Source organism: Pinus tabuliformis, chromosome X (genome assembly GCF_031772625.1).
Source record: "Pinus tabuliformis cultivar Carrire ecotype Pingquan chromosome X, CPIR1, whole genome shotgun sequence".
Classification (NCBI taxonomy): Eukaryota; Viridiplantae; Streptophyta; class Pinopsida; order Pinales; family Pinaceae; genus Pinus; species Pinus tabuliformis.
In genome coordinates this window covers 976,993,540-977,008,448 of record NC_142308.1, presented here as the reverse complement: position 1 = coordinate 977,008,448, position 14,909 = coordinate 976,993,540, and the positions used below count along the sequence as shown (strand labels likewise).

Genomic DNA, 14,909 nt, shown 5'->3' with positions numbered 1-14,909 from the left:
AGTTCTATTTAAAGCTCAACTAATTTTAGAGGGGTTGAGTAATGCTTTAGCTAAGGGGACCCCTGGAGCCTTGTATAACTTGCAACCTTTTTTAAAGTGATTCTAGTTAAAACCCTTTTGATCAGTCAAGTGAAGGAAGCAATTGTGAAGCTCTGGTTATTCTGAAACTGTAGGGGTAAAGTGGGGAATCTTGATAAAGAGTGCTAAAATTGGAAGTTTATAGAGATGTTGTGTCACTCTGGCAGAAATAATATTGACGTTTTGGAAAAAATAATAATTGCAAAACAAAATTCTCCCCTTGCAAATGATATACGATCAATTTGTCTCGAGTCCCACATCCATCATGGAGATTCTAACTGACCAAGAGACAACGATGGAGAGGATAGAAGATGAGATTGCTAGTTTAAGACAACAAATTGAATAGTTGTAGCACACTTTGAACAATAATCTACAAATAAAATACCTCTGGAAATAATGTCAATCAATTTGATCAAGTTTTCCTTGACCTAGATCTGCTAGCCTCCCCAAAATCCACGAAATCTGGGTTAGAAGATATAGTCAATCCTTAATAAACACTTCATGTATTGTAATTCTTGCTTGATTTTTCTTGTCTTTTGGTATATTTACTCCTGTAAATGCAGGAAAATAGATAGATTAGAAGCCAAAAAATATTGGATCCAAAGGGAATACCTAGATAGATACATGGGAAGCAATTCAATTCAAAATGTCAAATTTTGATGTACCAATTGTGTCTCATCATAGAATTGTCAATACAACATTCTCATTCATGTTAAAGCTAAAATGGTTAGGTAACTTGGTCATTATTTAGATGTGGCCTACAATATTCAAACATTGATCCCGTAATAAAAAAAATATTAGCTAATTAGCACCAAACATTTGCAATGGAAGTTATAATGTGTTCACAAAAGTAGTTGGTGACACAGTGGAAGACTCCTTAGACTTTACAAGTCTTGTATAAGGATTATAAGAGAGATCAAGCCCACATTATTTTCCATGATAATTTGTGATAGTTAAGGGTTAAGGTTTGGTGGTCCTTCTATAATGGTGTTCCATCTAAGTTTTTTCTAGACTTCCTATTAGTAATCTATGCAACAATTTAATAAAAACAATTAAATTTTTTTGTTTTTGTTTTAACCAATTGTAAAATTAAAACAAAACAAAATAAATAAAACATCTTAAATGAAATTAAAGGACAAGAAATTTTATCAACCCCTCCTTAAATTGCTACTCTAATTCATTTTCAATTTACTCAATATTTACCCAAAAATACAACACAATTTCCTTTACAAAAAAAAATAGTTTAATTTTTTTTATTGATATACGCATACTCGTAATTATATCAGCATCATAAAAAAATATCTTTCACTTCCCTTACATATATAAATTTTCTTTAAGTGATAATCTCATCATCATAAAAAAAAATGCATTCGCTTCCTTTACATATATAAATTTGTTTCAAGTGATATCATCTTATCAAGAAGTGTTATTCACTTTCCTTTCACAATTTTTTTTTGTTTTAGATGATATCATTCTCATTATGAAGATCAAGTTTCATTCATTTTCTTTGCATATATAGACTTAATTTAAGTGATATCCTCACCATCATCATTAAAAATTCTTTTTATTTACTTTCCTGCCCAATCTGATAAAGTTGCTTTAGCTGATACCACATGTTACCTCACTTTAACAATCTCTTGACATTACTTGAGATCTCGTGCTTTCTGGTTGCATATCCTTGCGTAAGTCCGCTTCCGAGTACCCATAAATGCATCTGGTTGAGCCAACCAAGCATTTTCATGTGGCTGTGCTACTTTGCGTCCCTCATTACTCACCGGCTTCCAGAGTCATGGCTACCCAGAATCAGATGGAGTTGGGTTCTCTACCATCTGTACGTAAATTACATAATCCAGTGTGTGATATAAATGAAGGCAGCAATGTGGTGGACGAAGAAGAATGGGGAAATTACCAGTACAGAACCAGAGTTCAGGTGGTGTCAATCATGTCGTTCTTGCACAGCAAACTCAATAGTTTTTCGTGTGTTCGTGGTCACGTGGCAGCTCCAACAAAGGCCCAAAAGTTGACCAAGGGGGAGACAGATGAGGAGGGGTCCTTCGATCGCAGAATCCGAGGGAGATGGAAGGCTCTTCCTTTTATCATAGGTAAACGACAACCCATATTAGTGTCATTAATGACAGTTACTACCCTGGGCTAGTTTAATATTGATAACTCAATGCCTTCTCTCACAAAAATTTTGCTTTTTTAAATGATATATCTAGTAAAATTCTTAGTCTCTCCATTGATTGAGGTACCATGCGTTGCTTCCATAGTCTAAAGTTCTCTCATCATTTAATTTAACCCGTGTCAAAATATGTCTCTGTCCTATTTGTTCATGCCATTGTCGTACTGCTTCAGTTAATATTACCGGCAGCTGTGTAAAATTGAAAATAAATAGGTAGCAATTTATGACCAGTCTGCTTCTTTTTCTAGGTTTTTATAACCATTTTATGTTTTTTTAGTCAATATTACCTTCAGCTTTGTAAAATTGGAAATAAATAAGTAGTAATTTATGACGAGTAGGTTTATTTTTCTAGGTTTTTATAATAATTTTATGTTTTTTTTTATATTATGCTTAGTTTAGGTCGAAGCATATTGAATAGAAAAAGTCTAATGGAAGAAATCCAATCCACCCACAGTACATTTTAATCTTGTTTATGTGCTCTGCTAGTTTTCCCTGTTTTGTTTCCTGTTTGGTCTTGCACATCTGATCATGTTCCCAAACATATGATTACTCGCAGCCCAATTTCCTATAGTTGTCTTACAACAATAGGTTAGACTTTGTTTTTTTAACAGTTTTAGATGCCCAACGTGTTCCATAGTTAGACCCATTTTGGATATATCTTTAAATGTTATTGTTAACTCGATAGTTCACCCTCGCACAAAGATGGGCGTGTTTTTTCTCACAACAGAGTTTGTTTTTATCCAATGTGTGTAATATGTCATTAATTTAGCGATTTGGCAGATGTATCTTCATGATAAAAATTGGATTTGTCGGTGTTGAAATGGCAAGAAACGGGGCTTGTGAGAATTTAGTAACTCTGGGTTTGTCCTCAAATTTCATTGTCTAGTTAACAATAGAATCCCACGTGCCAAATGTGATGGCTGCATACATTATTCACGTGTGGAAGGGAATGGTGAACGTTGCCTCTCTTCTGGGCGTGTTTCTCTCTGATTCTTATATTGGTAGATACTGGACTATTACTCTTGGCAGCATAGCATCTGTCATCGTAGGTTTCCTTCTCACATAAAAAATGTCAAGAAATCTATTTTAACCAAAGTCAAGAAATATATCATAACCAAAGTAATTCGAAAGAAAAGTTTTGACTCTAGGCAGTAACTCTCTCTGTCTGCCATAAAGTGGAAAATGTATCTAATATGTTGGTTTTTATTGTGAAGGGACTGGCTCTTCTCTCGCTTACAACCATATTTCCGCAGTTCAGGCCGCCTCCATGCAACACTAATGCAGGAACCCTATGTAGACTTGCATCAGGACGTCAAAATGCCTTACTCTATTCCTCCTTTATAATGATGGGCATATGAGCAGGGGGAATCAGACCGTGTTCGTTAGCATTTGGAGCAGATCAATTCAATTACACTAGCGAAAAGGGGAAAAGAAGTTCACAGAGCTTCTTCAACTGGTATTTCTTTTCAGCCACGATATCGATGGTGGTGGCACTCATTGTCATAGTATACATTCAAGTTAATATAATCTGGGGTTGGGGTTTTGATATCCCCACCATTCTGGTGTTTCTTTCTGTCACAAGATTACTTCTTGGGGCAAAGCTCTACAATCGTGTTACACCAGAATGAAGCTCATTCACCAACTTGCTTCAAGTATTAGTTGTTGTGCGAAGAAAACTCCATTTATCATTGCCTTCGCGACACCCGATTACTATGACCCTCCACAAAACGGAGTTTTAAGCTCCCACTTTCAATGGCTTTTTGGAAACCAACTGCAGTGATTTTTGGAAACCAACTGTAGTCATTTTCTTAGGTTATGGAAACCAACTATAGTAATTTTCTTAAATTACGGAAATCAACTGCAATTAATTAATTTCTTGTTGGGAGCTTATGGAGTTGTCCATTATTCTCTCTGTAGTTCTCTACCATGATTTGTAGAACACTTAACACATAGCCAATAGAAGCTTGATGGAAGTTTGGGTATATATACTTATGTTTGGTCCCCAAGCTCACTATCAAGTTAGAGTGAGCAGAGCTTGGAAGTGCCATGCGGATGAGAGATTATGGAGTGGCCAATTACTCCCTCTGTAGTTCGCTACCATGATCCGTGGAACACTTAACACAGCCAATAGAAGTTTGATGGAAGCTTGGGTATATATACTTATGTTTGTTCCCCAAGCTCACTATCAAGTTAGAGTGAGTAGAGCTTGGAAGTGTCATACGGATGAGAGATTTTGGGTGAAGTTTTAACTACGTTGTTGCTTCTGCTCCTCATTCTTCGATTACTGCTGCATCCTACGTGTCGTATTTTTCTTAGGCGTGATCCTTGATGATGTTCGATTTGCACGCAGCTTGCTTGCAGTTTGTTTTTCAGTCACCACCTTCGCTGATAAGGGATCATTTGTCTCGGATAGAACATTGACTTTAAGATCATTTATCTCTGATAGAGCGTATGAAAGTTCTTAATTGCTAATTTCATTTATTTTACGTAGGAGCTCACCCTTCTGAATATAAATATGAACCATATGTAGCATATTTGCTTTATCTTTTAGGGTTTTTATAATTGCATCGTTGGTTGTAATTTGTTCTTCTAAACTAGTGTTTTTCTCCTGTAACTGTAAAAGCTCCACTTTCTTTAAGGCATTTTGAAGGTCATCTTTCAACTTTCCATTCTCTTGCATGGGAGGAGTTTGCTCAGATTGTAGGCGGTTGTGTACGAAATACATCGGAGTGTCAATAGCATCAATGGCCGGGGGTATGTTTTCTTGGCATCAAGTTTTTTACATTCTTTACGATTTATTCAAGTTTTAATTCCGCATTAAAGAATCGTTATTTAGCTAACATTTGTTATCTCTGTCTTGGTGTTTATAGACATGCTCTATTTTGCTAATGTTATCTTTTGAGAATTTTCTGAATTATGGCATTTACTTGAAAATATGTCTAAGTTTTGCTCAATTTTTATGCTTATAATATTTATTTAATTATATGTATTTTGGATAATTATTGTGCAAAATTTATTAATTATGCTCATATTCAATTTGCATGAATTGATTATTTCTGTTTTAAATTAAAACATGTTATTTTGGATGAGTATACGAGACCGATCGTTAAATGTTATGCATGAATATTATAGTTTTATTTATGCAAATTATCGTTATTCTCATATCAAGTTAATTTCTATGTAAGAAATAATGTCTAGTGATCCATATAATTTTAATTGATTAGAGAATAGCCACAACATCTCTAATTAAATAATATTATATATTATGATTGATTAGGATCACATAAAGAATATTTAGACATTAAATGTAATTAATTATACAAATATAATAAATTTTATTCCACATGATTTTTTTTATATTTATATAATGAATTAGGATAAAATATTCATAACTTACCCACAGGAATTATGAATTAATAGTTTTATCATTGTGTTCAAATCTAAGATAAAATTCATATCGAATTATAATCATAATATACCTTTAGAATTGTGAATTAAGTGAATAATTTGATAAATTTTATCATAAAGAATAATTGAATCTGCTTGAATTGAAAATTTAGCCCATAGGCAACTTTTTTGTCATTAGATTCAATTTTAAGCATGGTTTACATTGGTAAAGCATGAAATTTTATTTTTAGGCGTCAATTTTAACATAATCATGTGATATTTAATTTTATGCAGTTGTACAACCTGCAAATTTCTTTGAAATTCGTTGTGATATCCCTGAATTTAAAGGAGATAACTATAAGGTCTGAAAAGTGAGAGTTTTCCTTCATTTGGGGTGAATGGACATAGACTATTCTATTAGGAAAGATGAACAATTGGCACTCACTAATACCAACACTGTAGCGGACATCGCGCTTTATGAATGATGGGAGCAATCTAATCGCCTAAGCATGATGTTCATTAAGACTAAAATTTTAGCTGGTATTCGTGGTTCCGTTGATCAACATGAAAAGGTATGAGACTCACTGAAAGCCATTGATGATCAATTTTTCACTTCATAAAAGGCACTAGCAAGCAATCTAATCATGGAGTTCTCATCCCTGAGGCTCACCAGTGTGAAAGGTGTGCACGAGCACATCATGCAAATGAGGGACACTGTGGCTGAATTGAAGAGAATTGAGGTTGAAATATCGGAGTCCTTCCTGGTGCACTACATTCTGAACACGCTTTCGCACTAATACGGACCCTTGAAAATCTCATACAACACACATAAGGATAAATTGTCAATTAATGAACTCATGACCATGTGTGTTCAAGAGGAAGAGAGACTGGTGATAGAACTGAGAGAAAGTGCAATGCTGGCAATGCGAGGAAATGGAAAATCTCAAGCCAATCAAAAAGAAAAAGGTAAAGTACCTCCTCAAGCCAATATCAAGAAGGATTCTAAGTGTTTCTTCTGTAAAAAAAGGCACACATGAAGAAGGAATGCGCCAAATTTCAGAAATGGCTTGCAGACAAAGATAATCCAATCTCATTTGTTTGTTATGAATCTAATATGGTTAATGTCAATATTAACACATGGTGGGATTGATTCTGGATCAACAATTCACATTTTGAATTCCTTACAGGGTTTGCAAAACCTAAGGAAGCCAGTGGGAAGTGAGTAAAGCATATTATTAGGAAACAAGATGGGCTTGCATGTGGAAGCTATAGGAACATGATATTTAAGTTTAAGTAGTGGCTTTGTTTTAGAATTAGAAAATACTTTTTATGTTCCAATTTTTTCTAGAAGCTTGATTTCAGGTTCAAGGCTTGTACCTTTTGGATATTCTTTCAACTTTTTAGAAACATCTTTCAATTTATTTTATAAATCTAATTATGTTGGGAATGGTATTTTGTCTAATGGTCTTTACTGCATTAATTTACAAAACAATGTCACTTATGATTCAATGCATATTCACATTGGCACTAAAAGATGTGTTATTAATGAAGATTACTCTAAATTATGGCACCAGAGATTATGTCATATCTCCCTAGAAAGAATTAAAAGATTAGTAAATGAAGGGATATTTTACTGATTTTGAGACTTGTGTGGACTGCATAAAGGGAAAGCGGACCAACAAGTCAAAGAAAGGTGCCAATAGGAGTTCAGACATATTAGAGATCATACATACTGATATATGTAGTCTATAAATGGACTCACATGGTCAGAGATACTTCATCTCTTTTATAGATGATTACTCACGATATATGTATCTCTAAATGCTTCATAAAAAGAGTGAAGCATTAGATGCCTTTAAGATCTTTAAGGATGAAGTAGAGAAACAATACGACAAGAAAATTAAGATTGTGAGATCAGATAGAGGTGGAGAATATTATGGTAGATACAGAGAAGATGGACAAGCGCCTAGGCCATTTGCAAAATTTCTTCAAGAGCATGGGATTGTTGCCCAATACACCATGTCTAGTTCACCTGACCAGAATGGTATAGCAGAAAGAAGAAACCAAACATTATTGGACATGGTGCGGAGTATGCTTAATAACTCCAATCTTCCTAAATCCTTGTTGACTGAAGCACTTAAGACGGCAGTGTATATATTAAATAGAGTTCCGACCAAGGCTGTTCCTAAAATTCCATTTGAATTATGGAAAGGTTGGAAACCGAGTTTGTGACATATGCGCATTTGGGGATGCTCGTCTGAAGTGAGAATATATAATCCACAACAGAAGAAGTTGGACCCAAGGACCATTAGTGGGTATTTCATTGGATATGCTTAAAGGTATAAAGGTTACAGGTTGTATTTTCCATCTCACATCACTAGGATTGTGGAATCAATAAATGCAAAGTTTCTTGAAAATGACTTGATCAGTGGGAGCGATCAAACCAGGAACCATGGAAAATTTTAGGGGCTAATGTTCGCCTAGTGGGCTAATTTTCCATGATTTTTCCACAAAAAATATTCGCCAATTTCCAATTTTATAAAAGACGATTCGCCCAAATTTTAGAATATAAAATTATTTTACCTTAAAAATCGCCAACATTATATAGAGACTATATATAAAATAATTATAAATTTGAATAATTTTACAAATATATCAATAAACATTTATAATTTGCATATTAGGGATTAGTGAGATTCGCCAATGTTTTAAACTTCAAGAAAATTTTCCATCCTTAAAATTTTCCTTGCCAGGAACATAGTTTCTGAGAAGGATCATTCAGAATCTCAACCTTCCACCTCAAGTGATAAATTGGCTATTTTTAATAGCCCCCCTCAAGTACAAACTGGTGTTGAATAACCAATTTTTGAAGTTCCACAAGCTGCTGACAACATTCCAGTAGATCAGGCAGTTCAAGAGTTGCGAAGAACTTTTGAACAATGAGTTGAACCACATACTTCTAAGGAATATGGTGGTACAACATTAAGAAGATCTACTAGACCAAAGAGATCAGTAATTCCTGATGATTATGTTATGTATCTGCATGAATCTAACTATAACATTGGAGCCGAAAATGATCCTCAGTCCTTTTCATAAGCCATGAGCTGCAAAAAATTAGAATTATGGTACGATGACATGAAGGAAGAGATGAATTCTATAAAGAGTAACGAAGTTTGGGATCTTGTTGAGTTTCCTAATGGTGCAAAATCCATTGGATGTAAATGGGTCTTTAAGACAAAGAAAGACTCATTGGACAACATTGAGAGATACAAGGCAAGACTTGTTGCTAAGGGATTCACTCAGAAAGGAGGAATCGATTACACGGAGACTTTCTCTCCTGTATCTAAGAAAGATTCCTTGCACGTTATTATGGCATTAGTAGCCCATTTTGACTTAGAGTTGCAACAAATGGATGTGAAAACGACATTTCTCAATGGAGATCTAGAGGAGGAGGTTTCCATGAAACAACCTGAAGGATTCCCCTCTAGTGATGGTGAGCATTTGGTTTGCAAGCTCAATAAATCATTATATGGTTTGAAAGAAGCATCTCGTCAATGGTATTTGAAATTCCATAATGTGATTTCTTCTTTTGGTTTGTAGAAGATATTATGGATCAATGTATATACCTGAAAGTTAGTGGGAGTAAAATTTGTTTTCTTGTTTTATATGTGGATGAAATTTTGCTAGCAACCAATGATAAGGGTTTGTTGCATGAGGTGAAACAATTCCTCTCTAAAAATTTCGATATGAAGGATATGGGTGAGGCATCTTATGTCATTGGAATTAAGATCCATAGAGATAGATTTTGAGGCATCTTGGGTTTATCTCAGGAATCCTATATTAATAAAATTTTATATAGATTTCGGATGAAGGATTGTTCACCAAGTGTCGCTCCCATTGTGAAGGGTGATAGGTTTAATTTGAACCAATGCCCGTAGAACAACTTTGAAATGGAACAAATGAAGAACATTCCATATGCTTCTGCTGTCGGAAGCTTAATGTATGGTCAGGTCTACACAAGACCTGACATTGCATTTGTTGTGGGAATGTTGGGACGATATCAGAGTGATCCATATTTATACCACCGGAGATCTATAAGAGAAAGTAATGAGGTACCTTCAAGGAACCAAAAACTACATGCTTATGTATAGACGGGTGGACAATTTGGAAGTAATTGGCTACTCATATTCTGACTTTGCTGGATGTGTTGATTCATGCAAATCAACATAAAGATACATTTTTATCATGGCCAGTGGAGTTGTATCATGGAGGAGTGCCAAGCAGACCTTGATTTCCACTTCCACTATGGAAGTCGAGTTCGTATCCTGTTTTGAGGCTACTTTACATGGTGTATGGCTTAAGAGTTTCATTTATGGGCTTAGAATTATGGATTCTATCTCTAAGCCATTGAGAATGTGACAATTTAGCTGTTGTTTTTATGGCTAAAAACAACAAAAGTGGGAGTTGAAATAAACACATCGACATTAAGTATTTAGCTATAAGAGAACGTGTTAAAGAAAATAAAGTGTTCATTGAGCATGTTAGCACTGAGTTGATGATCATTGATCCTTTGACTAAGGGCATGCCACCATTTAAATTCAAGCATCATGTAATGAATATGGGACTTGGTTCCATTATGTAGTTTCTCATTGTATGGACAATGTTATTTTAATGAAATTCTAAATTACTGTGATGCTTTTCTCATATTTATGTGCACCTTAATTTGATTTGAGAGAATTCATCTGTGTATGACCAAGAATAAACATAAGGTTTATTCATTAAGAAATTTATGCCACATAAATTTTAATAGAAATAAATACATAGTAATACATGGAAGATAATACTCGTCATTAGAGGACTTATCGCCATGATTCATGTATCTATTACTTAATACAGATTATCAATGGGTTTTAAGATGAGACATTAAGATTGGAAGTATGGACCAAGTGGGAGAACGTTAAGCTCCCTCTCCCAATGGCTTCCTAGAAACCAACTGCAGTAATTTCTGAAAACCAACTACAGTCATTTCCTTAGATTATGGAAACCAACTGCAGTTATTTCCTTAAATTCTGGAAATCAACTGTAGTTAATTAATTTCTTGTTGGGAGCTTCTGGAGTGGTCCATTACTCCCTCTGCAGTTCTATACCATGATCTGTGGAACACTTGACACATAGCCAACAGAAGCTTGATGGAAGCGTGGCTATATATACTTCTGTTTGCTCCCCAAGCTCACTAACTCAATCCCCTTCAGCTTTACACCATCAAGTTAAAGTGAGCAAAGCTTGGAAGTGCCACACGGATGAGAGATTTTGGGTGAATTTTTATCTATGTTGTTGCTGCTGCTCCTCATTGTTCGATTTTTGCTGCATCCTACTTGGCGTATTTTTCTTAGGCATGATCCTTGATGTTGTTCGATTTGCAGGTAGCTTGCTTGCAGTTCTTTTTTCGGTCACCGCCTTCGCTGATAAGGGATCATTTGTCTCGGACAAAACATTGACTTTAAGATCATTTATCTCTGATAGAGCATAGGAAAGTTCTTGATTGCTAATTTCATCTCTTTTGTGTAGCAGCTCACCCTTCTGAATATAAATATGAGCCATCCCAGCCTCACGCTTTTCACTTTTGATATGTAACATATCTGCTTTATCTTTTAGGCTTTTTATAATCGCATCGTTGGTTGTAATTTGTTCTTCTAAACTCGTGTTTTTCTCCTGTAACTGTAAAAGCTCTTCACTTTCTTTAAGGAATTTTGAAGGTCATCTTTCAACTTTCCATTCTCTTGCACCAGAGGAGTTTTCTCAGATTATAGGTAGTTTTGTATGAAATACATCGGAGTGTGAATAGCATCAATGGCCGGAAGTATGTTTTCTTGGGCGTCAAGTTTTTTACATTCTTTATGATTTCTTTAAGTTTTAATTCCGCATTAAACAATCATTATTTAGCTAACACTTAAATCAAAGATGGCTCTAACAAACCAATTCATGTAAGCTTACAGGACCAAAGTATGATTGATTCAGTAGTGTATGTCAATTGTTCTTGCTCGCTATAATTTAGTTTTTCAACATTTTTTTATAGAACGTAATAGAACAAGGGTTCTATCAAAACCCAAGAAGATTTAAAGGAAGACGGATCCGTAGCCAATCGATGGAGATTGTGCAGTCTTCAGCAAGTGGAAGAAATGAAATTAGTTATAAGAATAGTGCCCATATGGTCAACCACGATCGCCATGTTTGTGTGTATGGTACAGCTAAACACATTCTTAGTTTTGCAAGCGGTGACGATGGATAGACACGTAGGAAATCACTTCTAGATCCCTGCAACGTCATTTGCATTTTTCAGTATGCTATGGCTCACCTTGTTTTTGCCCATCTACGAAAAACTTATCATGCCCTTCTCCAGGCCGATGACCAAGGAAGTCATTGGCATAACAATATTACAAAGAATGTCGAGCATATTTTCCCTCACCACATTGTCGATGCCCTTAGCTACGATTGTCGAGACGAAGCGTTGGAACGTGGCGGTAAGCCATGGTTTAATGGAGAAACCGGGGGACGTGATTCTGATGTTAGCACTGTGGCTGGTTCCTCAGTATTCTCTGTCCGGTCTGGTAGATGTGTTTGGTGTAATTGGATTGGTAGGAATTTTTGTACTGTCAATTCCCCGAAACCTTGAGGAGTGTCGGGGGTGTGCTCGTCTTCTTGTCTATGGGTGTGGGTAGTTATCTCAGCAGTCTCCTCGTCGAGATTGTGCATGACACCATAGGCAGTCCCAGTCACCATAACTGGCTTGCACAAAACATGAACAAGGCCCAAATTGATAACTTTTACTGGCTAATCACGGGATATGTCATTGTCAATTTAGTGTACTTCGTCATCATTGCACGCTGGTACAGATACAAAACAACCGTTGAGGATTAAACAACCCAAATATCCATTATTGGGCATGATAATCAATCTTTCCTGATGCATAAATATAATTTTTCATGCAGAGTTGCAATTACCTATAATAAATACTTAGTGTCCTGCTACAACCATGCTATTATTAATGTCTTATAAATGATCTCTAGCTTGAAAGTCTCAGGAAGCTAACTGTCACCATTAGTTATGAGGCTTGAAAGTCTTGGAAGCATTGATTAGGAGTCATAAGATGTATAATTTTGATTTTATGAATAAGGATGTTTGTTTTAACATGAAAGAAAGATTTTCTTAGATGACTTGAGACAATTTAGTGTTTTTCAGTATTGAATTTATGTCAACTTGTAATCTTCTTTATATTGTGACTAATAATTTTTATTATGAATTTAAATATTTATTTTAAATATTCTTAAAGAAAAGGATCATAAATAGCTTTATCAATTATTTTTGTAAATATTATAATGGTAAAGTTTAATAATTTCATTTAAATATTGTTAAGGAATGAAAAACATGGAGCAAAGATTGCTTTTCTCAATATTCAAAATAGTGAAATAGATTATATGGAAGGCATCAACAATAAATGACTCGAGTGAAACTCGACTAAAGTAAAGTAAATCTAAATGACTATGACACCTAGCTGATAGTGGAAATAAAGGTAATGACACCTATCATACAATGAGATTAATATCTCTGGATCCCCTCCTAATCTCAACTGTTGCAAGCAAAGACACCTACAATGCCTAATTTCTCCCTTTGAAATTCAAATACATTTTTTTCCCAATGGCTTTGTGAAAATATCTGCAAGCTCATCTTTGGAACCACAAAAAGAAAGTACTTTGTCTCCATCATTGAGAAACTCAATGATGAAATGAACACGTGCGTCAATGTGTTTGCTCTTTTTGTGCAAAACATGATTTTTTGATCAAGAAATCGTTGAATTGTTATCAAAGCAGAATAGGAGTTGGTTCCCTCTGAACATTTGAAATATTGTCTAATAATCTTCTCAACCACATTGCTTAATTTTCTGCTACATATTATGTCTCTGCAAAAGATATTGAAATGATTGAGTGTTTCCTGGATTCTAATGAGATCAAATTGGTTCCAAGGTGAAAAGCATACCCTCAGGTGTTTTTGTGATCATCTATACTACTTGCATAATCGTTATCTGTATAACCTAAAAGGGAACAATTTTCAGAATGTGTGTAGAACAAACCATAGTCTATGGTCCCTGCAATATATCTTTTTTGCAACCTTCCAATAAGGAATCTTAGGTGACTACATCAAACTGGAGACAAAACTTGCTGCAAACATGATATTAGGTCTAGTTGCAGTGAGATACAGAGAACTTGACTTTTATACAATGTGATCAATTGGTGGTGCTACATCTTCTTTGATCAGCTTGGTGCCTTGAGCAATTGGTGTATTAGCTAGTTTTCAATTGGCCATTCTGAATTTTTGGATGATGTCAGTGGCATAGTTTTGTTGACCAACAAAAATTCCATTATGCGATTATTTAATTTCAATGCCTAAGAAGCATTTCATGACCCCTAGATCAATCATATCAAACTTTGTTTCAATTACTTCTTTGAAGTCTTCTAACATCATATTTCTTGTATAAAGAGGATCATGTGCATAAATCCGTACAACACAAATTTTAACTTCATGAGTTTTGGAATACAAAGTTGGATCATGGTTGCTTCTGTAGAAACCATTTTTGATGAGATAGATGTTGATAATATTATACCAAGATCTTGGATCTTGTTTCAATCCATACAAGGTTTTCTTCAATCTGTTTACTTTATGCTCATGTCATGGAACCTCAAAACTAGGACGCTATACCATTTAAGAAAGGAGATTTTACATCAAGTTGATAGACCTTCCATTTATGTTGAGCTCTAGTGGATAAAATAGTTATGATAATGTATAACCTTGCTATTGGAGTAAAGGATTCACCATATTTGACACCAAACTATTGTGAGAATCCTTTGGCAACTATCCTTTCCTTATGTTTCTCAATTTCTCCTTTTTCATTCAACTTAATATTATATACCCATTTTACACCAATCTTGGTTTTGTCTCTTGGGAGACCAACTAATTCCCAAGTCAGGAAATAATTTCTTGGTTCAATGCATTAACCTATTGATCTTCTTAATTGATTCTTCAAAATGGGTTGGTTGACATGAAAGAAATGCAATCATGTTCTACTGGTCAAAATCATGCTCCTTCTCATATATTTCTTTGATGCTTCTCGTTTTCTGATTTGATTTTGAAGATGTTGAATCACTAGTGGATTCACTACTTGAAGATATACCATTTTCAGAATGGTATGGCTCTTCTTGAACTTGCA

General features: G+C 34.9%; 1 pseudogene; it reads left to right on the top strand.

The window, feature by feature from the left end:
• The first annotated feature begins 1,867 nt into the window (after positions 1-1,867).
• On the top strand, positions 1,868-12,565 carry LOC149142992 (protein NRT1/ PTR FAMILY 2.9-like; annotated as a pseudogene).
• Positions 12,566-14,909: the final 2,344 nt, after the last annotated feature.